The sequence below is a fragment of the Podarcis raffonei genome, chromosome 3 (assembly GCF_027172205.1).
Source record: "Podarcis raffonei isolate rPodRaf1 chromosome 3, rPodRaf1.pri, whole genome shotgun sequence".
NCBI classification, from domain to species: Eukaryota; Metazoa; Chordata; class Lepidosauria; order Squamata; family Lacertidae; genus Podarcis; species Podarcis raffonei.
The window spans coordinates 81,106,201-81,123,240 of record NC_070604.1 but is presented as its reverse complement, the minus strand read 5'-3'; the positions used below and the strand labels follow the sequence as shown (position 1 = coordinate 81,123,240).

Here is a 17,040-nt window from a genome sequence, read left to right as displayed (position 1 = left end):
TAGGTAACATTCAAGAATTTAGTCCATTCATTTTGCTGTAATTATAAGCACATTTATAAGCACGTTAGGGTTTGCCTTGGGGTTGGGGCCACCAATACACAACAGCAAGAACCTCAGGTTCATGGGTTCAAGCCCAACATTGGGCAAAAGATACCTTCATTGCAGGGGGTTGAAATAGATTACACTTGGGGTCCCTTGCAAAATTCGATGAGTCTATGGTTCTATGAACTGGTTATGTAAGAAAAATTTCCAAGCAACATTTCTTTTAATTTTATAAACATAGGCAGGAATTACATTAGGGTTTTATCCTGAGTCGTAAGCACACAGATTCTTACAAACGAAGCAATGCCTTTTTGTCACCGCAGCCAGAACATTATTATTATGTTTTGAAAATAATGGGATGGTGGATAGACATACACCCTGGAACAAGAAGTGGGAGGGTGGAACTTGGATCCTCATCAATGTATCATTATGATCTGCATACACACATTCCCACAAGAATTCTCGGAAACTGAATTTACCCCTCAGATAGCTTCAATTCCAAGCACCTATAAACCTTAGTTGCCCAAATTCTTTAAGGGGGCAAATGTGCTTTGAATAGGCTTTAAAACAGAGCTTTCCAAAGCATGTGTCATGACATATTAGTGTGTCGACTGCAGTGTTCAGGGGTGTTGCATGATATATGTCCGTATCTCTTATAAGGGGTTAGTTTAACCTCTGGTTTGCTATTAAAACCAAATAACTGTGTCGCAAAATGATGCATGTCTAAAAAGTGTGGAAATCTCTGCTTAAAGGAACAGGCTGCAGTCCCAATCCTGCTCACCTGGGTTAAGCCCTACTGAACTCTGGCTAAAGACAATTAGGATTAAACCATAGATCTGCTTCTACCCCATAAACAAATCCTACTTTTTAAAGAAACAGCAATGCTATAAATTGGGTCCCCTTAGCGAGAAAATGCACAAATCCGGTATGGCAGGGGTGAGAATGTCACACCCATCCTAAATTCACGGCTTAATGTCTCATTCTTTGGAGCCTGGAAAGTGAACTTCTGAATTAGGGCAGTGAAGAAAATGAAGAGCTCGGTCCTCGCCAACTGCTCTCCCAAACAGGCTCGCTTTCCTAGAAGACAAGGAGGAAAAAGACTGTTTCAGTGGAGAGCTTTTGCTCTCCAATGAGTGGCACAATTTAAATAACATGGGCAGATCAAATAATTTAAAAAGTAATTATGTTGTTGCAAAATAAACATAGAAGTCGTTCCTACTTCCCAGTCAAGCAAATGGGAACACTGAACAAATATGATCATGGTTTTACAGAATTTGGAAATGATACATTTGAGATACATAAATTTATCTCATAAGCAGTTTTGAAACAAAATTCAATTATATTTATTAGGAATCAACCTAATCTGTATATATCTTAGCTAAGGGTGTGGCAAACAGAGTTTAGTTGTTCAACTTCCAGATGGAACTGGGTTTTCTGTTCCTTGACGAAACATTGTGGAATCAGCTATACAGGTGAAATTAAAACTTTTTAAGAGACTTCCGGGTTGACGCCTCCGGCAATGGCGGAGCTCCTCCGATCGGGAGGAACTTGCTCCATGAAAAGCAGGGTCTGACCGCCACGGCGAAGGCGGAGACCCACAGAAATCACAGGCGGGAGAAGCCTGTGAACTTGGGATTCGGCTGGCACCTCTTGCGCCTCCCCTACTCACGGGGAAACCCTGTTTTGGGGATCCGGAGCGACGTGGGGTGAGTGGCGCGGTGCTTTGAATCGACTGCTTCTTTCACGGAGTGAAGCCGTATTGCTGTTGCCGGAGAGCGCTGACTTTTTCCTGTGGACAATTGGACTTTAAACAACTACCCGTGAGTAGACTGGAAAATGTGGATCTTCAAATATTCTAATTTGGCAAAGTAGCGGGAAGGCTCTAAACAGGAAGTCCGCCTCCCGTTTTTGTAAATAGATTGAAGCAAAGGCGTTACAAACTAAAGTCTCTGAAAGTTTTTGGATAAAGGATTAAAATTTCACTGGTTAAAAATATCAAACCCCCCTTGGAAGCAGGAGAAGAGGGGGGAAGCCGTGGACCTAGGGAGAACCTGCAGGAGAGAGGGAAAAGTAAACTACCACTGCTCTGAACCTGGGGACGGTCTGCCTGATGACGTTTGGGGAAGGTTCACTGACAGAACGGATTTGACAGATACTTAAAAAATTAGAAAGATACTGTTTCCATTGATCTCTTCTGAGTTTATTAAAGGGAGGAAAAATAACTGAAAATCGAAACTGTTCTGTGACTGAAAGAACTGATACAATTTGAAACTGCTTCCCTCTAGAGGGAGCATGTGAAACTGTTACAGGAGTGTAACAGGGTAAACTCCAGCTGCAAGATAAAGTTCCTGAGAATCAGAGATTGACCTTGGACTATTCAAAATGCTTATAGGAGAAGTTATTGTGACAGCATTACTCAAAATAAATCATTCACTTGAACAGCTGCACAAAAATGTAGATGACATGATCTTCAAACTTGACAGCCGGGAACAGAAAGTGACTAACTTGAATCAAAAAGCAAACAACAACATGGACTTGGTACAGGAAAATATCTTGGCAAGACAAATGGTGGAGGAAAAGGAGAAAGATGCCGTTGTGAAACTTAAAATAATTCAAGAAGGATCCTCAGTTCTACAGAGGCAAATCGAGGATTACAAATGGAGGCCCTGCATGATTGATTTTAGCAAAAACCAGAGCTTGAGAATGGGACCCTGGCTTGGACCGAAGAATGAAAGTTGGAAAGACCCCTTCATCCAGGGATTAACTGACATCTGGGACATGGGTTGGGGCCTGGAGGAGCTTGAAGCTGTGGGGACCTATGGACTTGGAGGAATCCTGAAATACGTCCTGAAATACCCTATGGACCTTAGTTTCAAGTATGGAAATTTGGCTGAGCTGTTCAGAAGGAACAAAAGTTCTGTTTGGTTGGAGTTTTCCCGAGATTTGCTCCTGAGCATCAAAGAATATGAAGAAGATCCGCAGAAGGGACTTGGAAAAGAATTAAGAGCCTCGGACATAAGATCTCCAGGTTGATGGAATATATCGATTTGACAGAAAGGACTGGCAGAATCCGAAACCAGGGAGCGGAGAGGGTGGAGGAAGATTGGGAAGCTAAAGCTTATATTTAGAAATTTTGCAAAATTAATGACTGTTAGAAAAATCGTGGAATGTTATTATATGGATTTAGTAGAAATGTTAGAAGAAGTTAAGAATAAATAAGTAATTTAGTCTTAAAGGGAAATAAGGTTAAAAAATATGTTATTTACAAGACGATAAAAAATAGAGAAAGATGGAAAGGATTTGCTGAAATAATTAGAAGAATGGGAATACAAAAAGGGAGATGTGATGAAGTCGAGGAAATAAGGAAATGAAGGATAGAATATGGAAAAGGAGAGATGTATTTTAAACTGTTTTGTTTAGATTTATTTATGTGTTTAGCTTAATGGGATTGGGTTGGAGTTTATATTATTTGTATACTGTATTGTATTGTGGTGTTTTTTCCTTTTTTCCTTTTTTCCCCTTTTTTGTTTGTCTTTAAATTTTCTCTTTTCTTCTTTCTTCTTTTTCTGTAATCTTTAAAAGCAATAAATATTATTTTTTTTTAAAAAAGGAAGTGGAATGGGGGGAAATTATAAATAAACTACTTAGCCATTAAAAAAAAAAAAAAAATTAAAACTTTTTAAGTGTGTTGTAAGGTGCATTATACAAATGTAACATTAGATGGCGATGGTAAGCTATGGCAAATTCAATATTCTTTCTCAAAACATTTCTTTAATAAGCATTTTCACAAAGCTTTTTAATATTTGTCTAGATTCCACCATTGTAAAAGTACACCAGGTGTTGCCCCCCAGCTTGTATATTTGAGTTACATCAATTGATATTTTCCTCTAAAACTGCATATGAGATAAATTTCAATAATATTTTATTAGGAATCTCCCTAATCTGCATATAACTTAGCTAAGGGCGTGGCAAACAGAGCTCAGTTCCTCAAGTTCAAGATGGAAGTGGGTTTCTCTTCCTTGGGGAAACTATGAAAAAATACATCAGCTGCTGTCTACCCAACGGCTGGTGGAGCACCTCTCCCACTTATGGCACCTGAGAAAGCTCTGAAAATATTCCCTCAAAAATCCACACTGCTTACTGGGGGGGGGGGGAGTGTATTAACACCATTTTGTGTAACTTCACACCTCCTATAGTAGTCCTTTTGTGACTTGCATCCACAGTACTTCCTCACAATCCCAAACGTGACCACTGGCCCCAATAGGGTGCTGAACCCTGTAATACACCAGACTCCCAGCAACCAGTGGCGTAGGAAAGGGGTTGCGGTGGGTGCGGTCCACCCCAGGTGTCATCACTGAGGGGGGTGACCACTGGGCATGGCCTGCAGTGTGCCTGAGCCACATATCTCTCCTGGGGAGTGACGCGTGGCTCGGGCATCTGCTAGCTCAGTGCTGCCCGAAATAGCAACATGGGGCTTGCGGACTCCATGGAGGTTCTGCCCAGAGTGCTCTGCCCCGGTTTGCCCCGTCCCCAGGTGCAGGATATTTGTGCCACCCTGGGCATCTGGGCAGCTAGCTACGCCACTGCCAGAAACCAAGCCACCACCATATAGTCACTGCTGCAATTCTGATGAGCAGTCCATGAACTTTTGTTACCTGTAGAGAATGGCAGGAATGCTTCCCTTTTCCTGAACTGACCATTCTCCAGGAAATGGCCAGGATTAAACATATCTGGAGTTTCCCACTCATCCTCGTCAAAGAGCAGTGAGGTCAGGTTGGTAAGCAGCATGGTTCCCTGCCAAAGAAGAAGCAGAGAAGACACCAGATTAAAACTAGCATAGAAATCTTTCTGTTTTGATCTGTGCAACTACAGTAATACCAAGCCTCCAATTCTGCCTGCCAATTCAGAAAGGATATGTTTTGAATGAGAGATTTCCTATGCACAACTCAAGAAAACACAATTATAGATTGTGCAATTATAAATTGTACGATTATAGATTGTATAATACCAGACTTTGCCAGGGCATTTAGACTTAGAATAAGAAACACCAGATGCCCATTTTGGGTAGTAGTTTTGGGTGGTTAGTAATGGTCATTTAAAAAAGAAAGCAAAGAAGAATACTAGCTATCCATTCAAATGGTTCAGACTGTGGTTGGAATCCATTTTTGCAATGGGAGGGGTCAAAAGACCTAAAAGTCTATTTAGCCCAAATCCCTCCCTCCACTCCAGATCTGGATATGCCCCAAGAACAACCAAGACTCCTATCCATCCTGCCCATTGGCCATGCTGACTGGAACTAGTAGGAGTTGGAGTTCAATAACATCTGGAGGACCTCATGATGGCTAATCCTTGGTAGTGGTGCCCTCCCTGTGACATCCTTTAAGATGTCAAGGATATCAAGAACCACATAACTTTTAGAAGACATCTGAAGGCAGCCCTCTATCAGGAAGTTTTTAATGTTTGATATTTTACTATGTTTTATATATGCTATAAGCTGCCCAGGTTGGTTGGGGAAACCCAGCCAGATGGGTGGGGTATTAATAATAATAATAATAATAATAATAATAATAATAATAATAATAAATAAATAAATAAACAACTTTGGCTTCAAGTTTTTGCATCTTAAAGAAAGATGGAAGGAAGAGAAGAATGGTGAATCTTCTTCATATTTACTTTGGGAATATGAAACCCAGCCAGTATAGTGTCCTTAGTTGTCATCCGGGGCACATTTGAAGGCAATATGTTGCTTATTCTTTGAATTTCATGAACAACCGCATTGGTATATGGCATGCTGTCCCTGTCACTCATGGCTGGCTGGCGAGACTGGCCAATCACAGAATCTATTTCTGCTTGGACTTTGGCTGCAGAGAAAAGAAAATCTGCTTTCAACACAAAAAGAACAGACTTGATCTAAGTTCTGCAGGGGAGGCCTATCTTTAAAATTTAATGGATTTGAACAAATACAGACTCAATAATTAAATGGATGGATAACCAAATTTTCACTTATTCGCATCACTTTTGATTTGGACCAATCAATAGAGTATCCTGATATTGAATAAAGGCACCTATCATTTGCATCAGCACAGGACTAGTAACATGAAATTTAGAAATAAACAAAAGAATATCATCTGCAGATCATCTGAATTATGTACTTCTCTAGATCAACACTACCTATGAGTACCTATGTTGTCCAATAGCACAAGCCAAGGGTTCCACACAAATATTGAAAAGCAAAGGTGAAAGTGGACATCCTTGTCTAGTGCCTCTAAAGTAGCAGAAAACATAGCATTTACTATTATTAAAGATGTGAGCAAATCGTATAATATTGTTACAGAAGCCCGGTGCCTTTCCTTCTCTCCTCCAAGCAGTGGCAAGAGTGCATGGGGCCGCAGGCACATGCACAGGGTCTGAGTCCCTTTGGAGAACAGAAGACATGGTGGAGAATGTTGTGCTTTGAGAAATGTGGTTTATTCACCTATTTACACCTTCAGTCTCCATGCAGGGAGCCCAGATCTTACAGTATGGCCCACAGCAAAACAGGAAACCTTTCGTGTCTGTCACCCAATTACAGTGGGATGGACTCCCTTGGGAGGTTGTGGGCTTTCCTTCATTGGAGGTTTTTATATCTCTGTATTAGATAACTATATTTGGAGTTGTAATTGTTAATTCTCACTGCAATGTAGTATACCTTTATTTTTTTTTTCATGTGTTCACTTTTTATTTTTATTCTATCTTGTTTAAGTGTTGTTTAAAAAATTAATAAAAGAAGCAGAAGAGACTTAAACTAAGATCTGAAGGGGAGGCCAATCCTGATGTCCCACCACTGGCTGCTCATTGTGTGGTGATGATGTGTAGCAGTATCCCATTACTGGAACTCCCTTCATTTGGAGATGGTCACAGAGCTTTCACAAGTGGAGTTTCAGCATTGCCTTAAGACTTGTTTCTTCACCCAGGTCTTTCCTTGGGGGAAGTTCAGGTTTTTTGGTTAGTCTGCCTGAAGAGGGAATGTTCCATCTGCCGCAGAAATTAAATTGCCTTTATTACGCGGTTGTATTACCTGCTCTAATTATTTTTATTTATCATTATTGCGTCTAATTTTAGAGGCAAAGATTCATAGTAACCAAGCAAAAGACAAAACATCTTAACTATTACACAACAGCAAAAATAAGGGGTGGCATTCACAGCTAGACCCACTCAATAGGCCCATTAAAGTTAATTGAAACTAATGACGAAGTTAGGATTATCAATTCATTTATTTCTTTTTATTATCACCATTACTAACATGACTTTGAATAAAGCCACAGTATCAGAGGAATGGCATTTTCATAACCGAATACACCCCTAAACCCTCGATACTCAAACTAATAATTATAACTTTTGAAATGAAAACAATGATTGGTGTTATTATTTTAATGGCTGCTATTCTCCCTGAAAAGGTTGAAAATAATTTATGCCACTTGGCATTAATTGGCCTTGTTCTGTTAGCCTTGTTCCCAGATAGTGAACTGGGTTAGTGGTCCATTGATAATAGAAAGCTTCTCTTGTTTCCCCCCTGTCTTTTTGGATATTTTCCCACAACAATTTCTGCTTTTAATTTATTTATCTCTTTTAAAAATTGCTTGAGTATAGACATGACTAAGTTGGGTCCATTAATTTCAATAGGTTTGCTTTCAGTAGGCCTTTTTTATATACATCCCAAAGTAATGAAAGGCAAATGAGCCAACTACAGTTCTACCTTGAATTTCTGGGTATATGGCCATGTACAGCAAAGCCCAGCGCAGGGTTGTAGAAGTTGTTTCTGTTCCAGCAAAAAACAGATCCAGTGTTGATTGTAGGAGGTTTTCTTCATGGAAACTGGAAGGGGCATCCTCCTTAAAGCAAAGAAAATGCACCAGGGAGTTCAGCTGTCATTAAAAACACCATCCTACTGACAGCCCCACATGTCAAGAGATCACCAAGGGATTCAGTGACTCTAATCCTGCATCTAGGAAGGTCAAGTCATCATTCCTGTGAATCACTGATGCTGGCATAAAGTTTGGGTTTGTTCTGGTCAAGGAAAGACTTCCAATAATTCCTGGTCTGGGTTTATTCAGGCAACTGAATCCTTTGGTCATGAGATGCCTTCACTACAGAGATACTTTTAGTCATGTCAACTGTTTGCTCTCACAAACCACAGCCAAGTGGTGAAATCCCAGCAGTGAACAAGTGGGGAGGTGTCTCCCCACAAAATACATGACTTCATATTCATACATGCAGAAATGTATTTTTTCTGAGGTCATAAACTCAACAGAAAGAATATGGCCAGCCACTAAGGACCATTCAGACAAGCCACATGACTAGTTCTGGTTTTTAACATTGCTTCGCTGCCTTCTACTATTATTTTATTATTAAATATATATACTTTTTGTCCTTTTCACGTCTCACCTTGGCCATTTCATTTAGGTAGGCGTCAATGAAGTCTCTGGGTTCAGATGGGTTCCAGTCTTCTTTGTGTTTTTCAATGATTTCTCTCACAAAACATTTCAACTGCCCCCATTTTTTAAAAAATGTCTGATGGGGCCCCGGCAGGTATTTCATGACAGTGGGAATGGTATCATACAGCTGAAAAAATAAACACTAATATCACATATGTGCAGGGAAAGCCCTCTCAAAAAAGCATTCACATCATGCTGCTGTCATGGGAAAGAGGCTAACAGTAATAAAGGCTGGTGTGCACAGGTTCAAAGATGGCAGACTCTCCTGGAACCAGAGCAAATGTTGAACTCGCCGTTGCTAATCATGGGACCCTGTGGCAATGTCTTAACTTCTTGGTTAGAAATGTATGGACTGCAAATCAAATGGCACCATGGTGCTCAGTTCTGCAAGCACAATTTTTAATTCACTGATTGACTTCCCATGAAGATGATTACCATCATTTGAAAAAGGTATGCCTGCGCATGTCACAAACATGTAGAATTTCTATTTAATGATACCCATTGGCATGAGTGTCAATTTACAGGTCATAACTGTTGTGTGTGTAGAATTAATTCATGTATATCATTTGTGATGACATCCCTCTGTTCCCATACCAAGATTTTATTCAGCCAAACATGTTATTCTGTGCTGAAGAAACCTGAAAACTCAAAGCAAGTGAATAAACAGTCACCAAGAATGAAGGAGCCAAATCAATTCTGTTGTGGTTATCCAAAAAAACTCAAAGAAGACCTACCGTACTCCAAAGACTTCCCTGAGTATGGCATGCCTCATCAAGCAAGCGCAATAACTTATGGAAACGGCTGTTATGGTAATCAAAGCGGTCCCCAAAAGTGATGGAACAGATGATATTTGAAACAGCATTATGAATCTGAAATTGAGGGTCAAATGGCTGCCCTGGAGAGAGAGAGAAAATGGTGCAGAAGGAATTCGGGTGCTTCTAGCTTCCATATAACAAAAACAGGGGGGACCATCCCTATCAGAGACAATATAGAGACACACCAATATACTAAAACTATTGCACTTCAAGTCCTACTCTATTTGCGACGTTGGTTGTCAAAATTATCAAAAATCTGCAGATATCCTCAAAACCCAACCTTTGTTCTTATTCTGTTCTAGTTCAGGGGCTTTTAGCTCCCATGGCAGGTTCCCGCACCGAGCTTCACACTAGAACTTTTGTGCACCACAACGAGCCTCTGTGGAGCTTCCTATCAACACCCCCTTTGCCATCACAGGGTCATTCCAGTCCAAGCAGAGCTACATTTGTGTGAAGAAATAATGCCACACAGCTTTGCACCTAGCTGATGTAGTCTTGACCTAGTTCATACAAAGTAGCAACTTAAGGTAAGTATCATAGGTGGGCCACAGGATTGTTGACTCTGGTTCTCACCTTTCTCAGCTTCTATTGCTTCGTTTAAGTAACGGCTTTCCTCCTGTATTCTTTCTTCTAAAGACCTTTTGCCCAAACCAAAGTTTCTGAGTGTTGATAAGGCAAATCGTCTTTGTTGTTTCCAGATGAGACCATTAGAGAAGACCAGTCCTAGATAGGAAGGAGTAATAAGTATGTAGAGCAAGTAAGTAGATTTATCAGTCCTTTTAATTCCAAGATGGACTCCCCTCTGCTTTCCATTATTCTGCTTGGCTGCTCATGACATGTTGGGAAGACTGCAAGGCATTAGAAACTAGCTACCGTATTTTTTGCTCTATAAGACGCACCAGACCACAAGACACATCTAGTTTTTGGAAAAGGAAAACAAGAAAAAAAATATTCTGAATCTCAGAAGCCAGAACAGCAAGAGGGATCGCTGCGCAGTGAAAGCAGCAATCCCTCTTGCTGTTCTGGCTTCTGTGATAGCTGTGCAGCCTGCATTTGCTCCATAAGACGCACACACATTTCCCCTTACTTTTTAGGAGGGAAAAAGTGAGTCTTATAGAGCAAAAGATACGGTAATTTGTGGGGGTGGCTTTTATCTGGTTGCTCTGAATTCTGCTGTTTGCTGTTTCATTGATTTGCTTTTTGTGTGTTTCACTGTTCGGGTAGAATTTTTAATACTAATTTTATTTTGTCCTGTGAAACGCTGTGGGAGCACTTGATAGAAAGGCAGCATATAGATTTTTGTTTAAAAAACAACAGTTTTAACAGTTGTAAAATCATACAGTCAATATATTTTACTCCTTCATTTCTGAGGACCATTAGGCAACTCTGGTATTCCTTTTCTGGAATTAAGAGGTATTAAATTTTAAATGGGGGTCCCACTCTAGCCCCTTCTGTAATTATTCACACCCTTCATTTGCTCACTATGAATAGATTTCTCTTTTCCATTTCATTTGCACAACTTTTTTGCTACGTGTTGGGCACCTGTGGACCTCAAAGGGACCTGCTTCCATCCCCACTGCTTTCCCCTGTCTTTATATAAAGGTAAAGGTAAAGGTACCCCTGCCCGTACGGGCCAGTCTTGACAGACTCTGGGGTTGTGCACCCATCTCACTTAAGAGGCCAGGGGCCAGCGCTGTCCGGAGACACTTCCGGGTCACGTGGCCAGCGTGACAAAGCTGCATCTGGCGAGCCAGCGCATCACACGGAAATGCCGTTTACCTTCCCGCCAGTAAGTGGTCCCTATTTATCTACTTGCACCTGGGGGTGCTTTCGAACTGCTAGGTTGGCAGGCGCTGGAACCGAGCAACGGGAGTGCACCCTGCCGCGGGGATTCGAACCGCTGACCTTTCGATCAGCAAGCCCTAGGCGCTGAGGCTTTTACCCACAGCGCCACCCGCATCTTTATATAGTTGGACGCAATTGCAGGGGCGGCTCAGCTCATCAGCTTTTAATGGGCATTAGGTGTCACAACAGACTCCAAATTCCTGAGTCCATGCCAGTGACCCCACTCTTGACCTCTACTTACTGCTAAGGGGGAGTGTTGTTTCATAAAGGCCATTCATTTCTTGGCAGCTTTGCATTGAAAACTGTGGTGCAATTGGCACAAATTTACTTTAATCACAACTAATGGCCTAAGCAGAAAAGAAGCAACCTGGCATGAACCCAACAGTCATCTGAATTGCATCTTGCTCCAGAATGCTTCATGGATCAGGTCTGTATGCGTGAAGCAATTTGTCTGGTTGGCTATGGTTGAATAAGAAGTCCGCTCATGTTTCCTGTTGGATGCCATTGCAGGCTGGCATTCCCCCATGTGACAAGTTCTGATTTGGGAACTCCCAGGGACCGTTTCCCAGTCAGCAAAGGAAGCCTCTGGGCTGAGCTTGCTGCCTGAGTAATTGGTCCCGCCCACTTACCTAATCTGTGAGCAGGCATGGGTCACCCAGTATATGACATAGGACTGTGGCTTTTTCTGCAGCCACTTTCTGTTGGATCTCCCATCCTTTATATACTGCTGTTGCATGTTGTTCTGTTTGACCTTGCTATGGTACAGCCAGTTGCCATATTTGGGGCCAGGTTGAGATTTTCCCAGTTGGCAAATTGGCTCCAGCCCTTTGGTTTTTCCATCTTCATAGCAGTTGTCAGAACTTTGGCAGTTTAGGCATTAGACAGACATAGTCTTGCTTGGAGGGAGGTTATAGCCTCTGTCTGGCCCTTCTGAAACTGGGTTCGGGAAGATGCTTCAGTCTAGACACCCAGGTGAAAGCGAGGGGCTACAGCATTCCCTATATGCAATCCAGCGGGGGAGTTACCCCTTGATGTAGGGCAGGAGCTCTCTCATTTCTGGTTGACCCCCAAACACAAGTTCTTTTAGCAGGTGGGCTGGAAGGGGTGGGATCTACCCAATGCCTATGCCAAACTTCTTACATGTGTTGTCAATAAAGGTGTAGCCTGGTATCACCCAAATATTGGTTGTCATCTCTCTTATTCTTGGTATTGGGGAGGACCAATAGTAGGAGGGATTCATGCACTACTTAACATTGACATATTATTCCATCACTACTAGGGATGGGGCAGAAAGTCACTTCAGCTTGCAATTTAAATGCAATCTTACGGTATTCTCAGTTGCAGAAACAATGCATTAAATGAAATGTTATTAGATGCAATAGTGTGGCAAACTGAAGAATGGAAAAATGAGGAACTGAATGAAAGAAAAAAACTCAGAGATTCCTCCACCCTTAATAATGACAAGCTGTTTGATGCACTACACAGCCAGACTCTTTGATTGCCACCCAACACTGAACAGTGAGCTCAATTAAGCTAAAGAGTTTAGCAGGTATACGTCTATGCCACAGCTTTACTATAACTGCCTTATTTTGGTTTAAAGATGCAAGAAATACAAATGCAAATTAGGGAAATAATCAGTTCTGAAAATTTAAACTTGAGAAACAATCCAAAAGATTGCAAAATCAGTGCAGAGAATAAAAAAGAAAAGAAAAGAAAAAAGAAAGAAAAGGCAAAAGCAAACTTTAACTATCTCAGTAATTGACCATGTTAAAAGAAACTTACCAAAAGACCCAAATATTTCAGCAGTAACAGGAGATGTGGGCCGGTCTACAAAGTTTTCACCCTGATGAACAAGAGCTTCCTTCACCAGTTGCAATCCACTCACAACCACAAAACGCATGCTTCCAACCTGAACACATTGCCGTATTTTTTGGAAAACTGGAAGGAGAGCGAGAAAGAAGAATTGTGTGTGTGTGTATGTGTGCACGCACACATGCGCATACCTGGTTCTTCTTTGATGCTTATATGGAAGATGGAAACTTTGGTTGCCATCAAATATATCAGGGATATCAGAAATGCTGAAAGGGTTTCCGGGGACTGTACATGGACAGGCCCCCTCCATCCTCCACGTGTCTTCTATTGACAAGAGCTGCTGCTTATGTATTTGTGGCAACTTAGCCTCATCTACCACAGAGGGTTGTTGCAAAGATAAAAGGGAAGGGAGGGTAGGACAATGTACACCAATGACCGCTCCCCACATCAAATGGGAGGTGCCTTTTGCGTGGTCGCGTGCAGACCCCTTGGACCTAAGTGGCACCCGGGAGTATATCCTGGCTTCTCTCCCCAGCCAGACTCCTGGAGGTCTCCGCCTACCTCTGCCTGTTATCCAGTCCCGGCGGGACCTGGCCAGGTAAGGGGAAGGACCACCCTGGCCACACAATAGAGGGAGGGTGTTACCTGGGAATCCTCAGTTGACTCCAGAGCTTCTCCCATCCTGCCCTCCCTCAGTTAAGTTTTCTTTTGCAGGTTAACTTCTTCTTTACAGGTATGCGGGCGCTGCTATGCTAAGGTCACTGTTGAAGGGCCGGAAAGGAATTTTCCTGCATTGGCAGGTTTTACCTTCCCTGTAGCAAAATGTCACAACTTTGGTGGTTTCAGGCCTTTGGCGGAATCCTTTAGTCTACCTTCCCTAATGGGGGGGGACATGAAGCGGTGACCCATGCCCCCCCCCCGTGGCGGCGATCCCAGGGTTCCCCGTTAAAGGGGTTGTAAGAGGGAAGGCATTGGCCATACGCCTATTGGTTCTCATTACTCTCCCTTGTGACGACGGTGAAATGGGGGGCGGGCTCTCTGCTTGACAGACGTTCTCCAAGCCAGCCCAATCCCCACACATTCTGGATAACCCTGATGTTCCCCAGCTCCCTGGCCATGGACTGGGAGGGATAAACGCCCAAGGCCTAAGCCAAGGTCTCCCTACATCTGAAGTTCTAATAAAGTTGTGGCCAATTTTCATTCCATAGCACAGTGTCTTGAGTCATTATTCTACCCGGGGGTCACCTGGGGATGGGGGGACTCTGCCTGTCCATGCAAAACACACAAAATACTTTGCAATCCATAGTAAGCAAAAGAAAGTTGTGGACACAGATTTGGTACAAATAACTGTTAGGTAAAACAGATCCTCTGGGTTCAGAGGTAATACACATCTGGATACCAGATGCTGGGAACAAACAAACAGAAAGGCATTTGTCTTGCGGCCCCATGTGTGGGATTCTCACAGACATCCAGCTGACCATTCTTGGAATCAGGATGCTAAACTAGGAAGCAACTTATCCTGCAATGGTCTTGCATGCCTTTCCAGAGCAAAACAGGGGTTAACTTTGCTAATCTTTGGTTGTATGGCACCCTGAGTGAGGCCAAAATCTGGCGCCTTCAAATGGATCTTCTCAATTTTGGCCCACTTGGCTTGGCACCCTAAACGAAGGAACTGACCCCACCACCCGAAATCTGGGGGTGCAATGTTTTCAACTCATGCCATGGCTCTTTCCTTCATCCTTACCTTTCGTACTGCATTCTGAGGATTCTTGAAATCCATATGTAGCAAGTTACCCAAAAAAGGAAGACACATGGGCCCTGGGGGGAAATTCCTTGGGCGAATCTTTTTCTTGAAATCAGCAAGAAGTAGAAATGTAGCCAGAAACACCAGAACGACCTGCAAGGACAAGGCCTCCCAGAGGACAGAGAGAAGCTGGAGCAACATTCTTCTAGCCTGGTTTTGTCAAAACAGATTGCTGTGTGTGGATGGAAACCCAAATCTCAGGCAGCTAGAGCAGTCACACCTGTCCTCTTGGCTAAAGTTCCTAAAATAAATAAGGGCAAAGTCTATGTGTATTGCTATATATCACGCCCACACAGAGGCAGGAAAGAGATGACTTCATGACTCACTGTACCAAGGGGGCAAAAGAGAGTGGAGAACAGCAGCTTTCTGATTTAGAGTATTTCCTTCCTGTTTTCACTTTTGTGAAATAGCAAAGGATATTTTCCTTCATGACATTTCCAAGAAGGATTTTCTCCCAGTGCAAATCAAACCACTGTCAATAAAGAAAATAAAAACTTACACTAAGGAGAATCTTTCTGTTCCTGAGAGGTTTGGATTAGGGGTAGCTTCTGCAGCTCTGACCCCTGCCTAAGGAGGTCAGAGAAGTCACCCTGCTTGCCTTCTGTTCAGTATTGCATGAGTTAGATTTTGCTTTGGCGATACACTGACCAGACTGACTGGAAACCAGCACCTCTCCAGATGTTTTGGGTCTCCAACTCCCAACAGCCTTAGGTTGTGTGGTCAACAGTCAGGCATCACTGGAGAGCACTCTAGGACTAGATAGTTTCACACAGCAGCAGACCATGCAGAAGGGGGAAACTTTGTGCAATGCAAATTCATTGGCAGCAGCTCTGGATTGGCTCCATTGGTGCGTTGAGTTGCTTTTCCTTCCTCCAAGTAAACAGGAGCAACTCAGCTCTTGGGAGGTCTAGTGAGAGCCACCTTACCATGGGGGGTGGATATTGGTCTTAGCCAAGCCATGATCTCTTAGCCTTGGTTCCCCATCATAAATACGAGAGTACTAAAACTGATGATAATCAGGTGGCCAGGTGGAATTGTGTCTACTGTGGAGCTGAATGGCAAGTCCTTATTCCTGCCACAGTGCATGTGGAGCATCAATGGCTGCAAGCTGCAACAGCATGGACTTCTGCTGGGGGAGGTCAAAGTATGAAAGAACCCAGTTGCAAAAATGTTGCTGTGGAAACCAGAGGCTCCCACCTTTGGGGGCCCAGGGGTACTTCTGAAACTATTGTGGGGACCAGGAAATACCTATTTCACAGAAGAAATAATAGTGATGCTCAGAAAAATTCCTTCCCCAGAACAAAACAACAAAATAACTTTCATTATTATTCATCTTCTTGTGACCAGGTGGACAATAAATTCATTGTTCTTTAAAACCCAGTTTGAATTGTTAGTTTCAGTACTGCCAAACGTGGGGTAAGGAGCACATCCTATTGCATTATTTGAGAGATTTCTATAAGCTCCTTCTCCCCCAAACCCACATGTATCAATACATGCCCACCTGGTGACACACACCATCCAACAGATGGGGGAGGAAACTGATGCAGTGTGGGTCAAATACCTGGGTGTCAAATACCAGCTGTGCAATACTTTCAAAGATAATTCCCTCACAGAAGCAAAGATTGATTTATAAGGCAATTTCCACCACAAAACCTCCCAGTCTCTATCACTGAGCGAAAGCTGGATGTTTTGTTCCCAGCACAACTTCTAACCAGCAGGTCCACCTACAGTGGCATCCAATATAATTTTAGAAAGAACTGAGAGTAAGCTTTTATTATTCAATAATATTTGTTCAAAGGCCTTAAGACTCCATGTTCCTTCTCCCAAAGAACACCTGAGGAGAGATTGGTTCAGGCCAAGCATGCATCAAGCCCAAGACTCCCAAAGAACTGCAGGCACAATATCCCCAGGAAATTTCTGCTTGAATGTTTTCAGCTGGACACAATAGTACTGATGGAAAGGGAGCATGTATCTTCTGACATTCTCCTCTGCCCCTGCCCCTGTGAGTATCAGCAATATGTGCTCCCTGACAGCCAAATTGCCAGTTTTAACGATTTTCATGGAAAACACTTTGCAGACTCAGTTTTCACCTTGTTATCCACCATGTTTATTAAAGAACAACAAAATTGTTTTGGGAAAATAATAAAACCTAGGGAATATTCATTGTCCACCATACAACTCAAGAGTTCTATGCTTAACCCACCAATTTTACTATATTTAGAAGCACATTTAAACTCTTCCTTGGGGT

General features: G+C 42.5%; 1 pseudogene; it reads right to left on the bottom strand.

The window, feature by feature from the left end:
• Positions 1 to 79: 79 nt before the first annotated feature.
• LOC128410879 (cytochrome P450 2J2-like) lies at positions 80 to 15,010 on the bottom strand (annotated as a pseudogene).
• Positions 15,011 to 17,040: the final 2,030 nt, after the last annotated feature.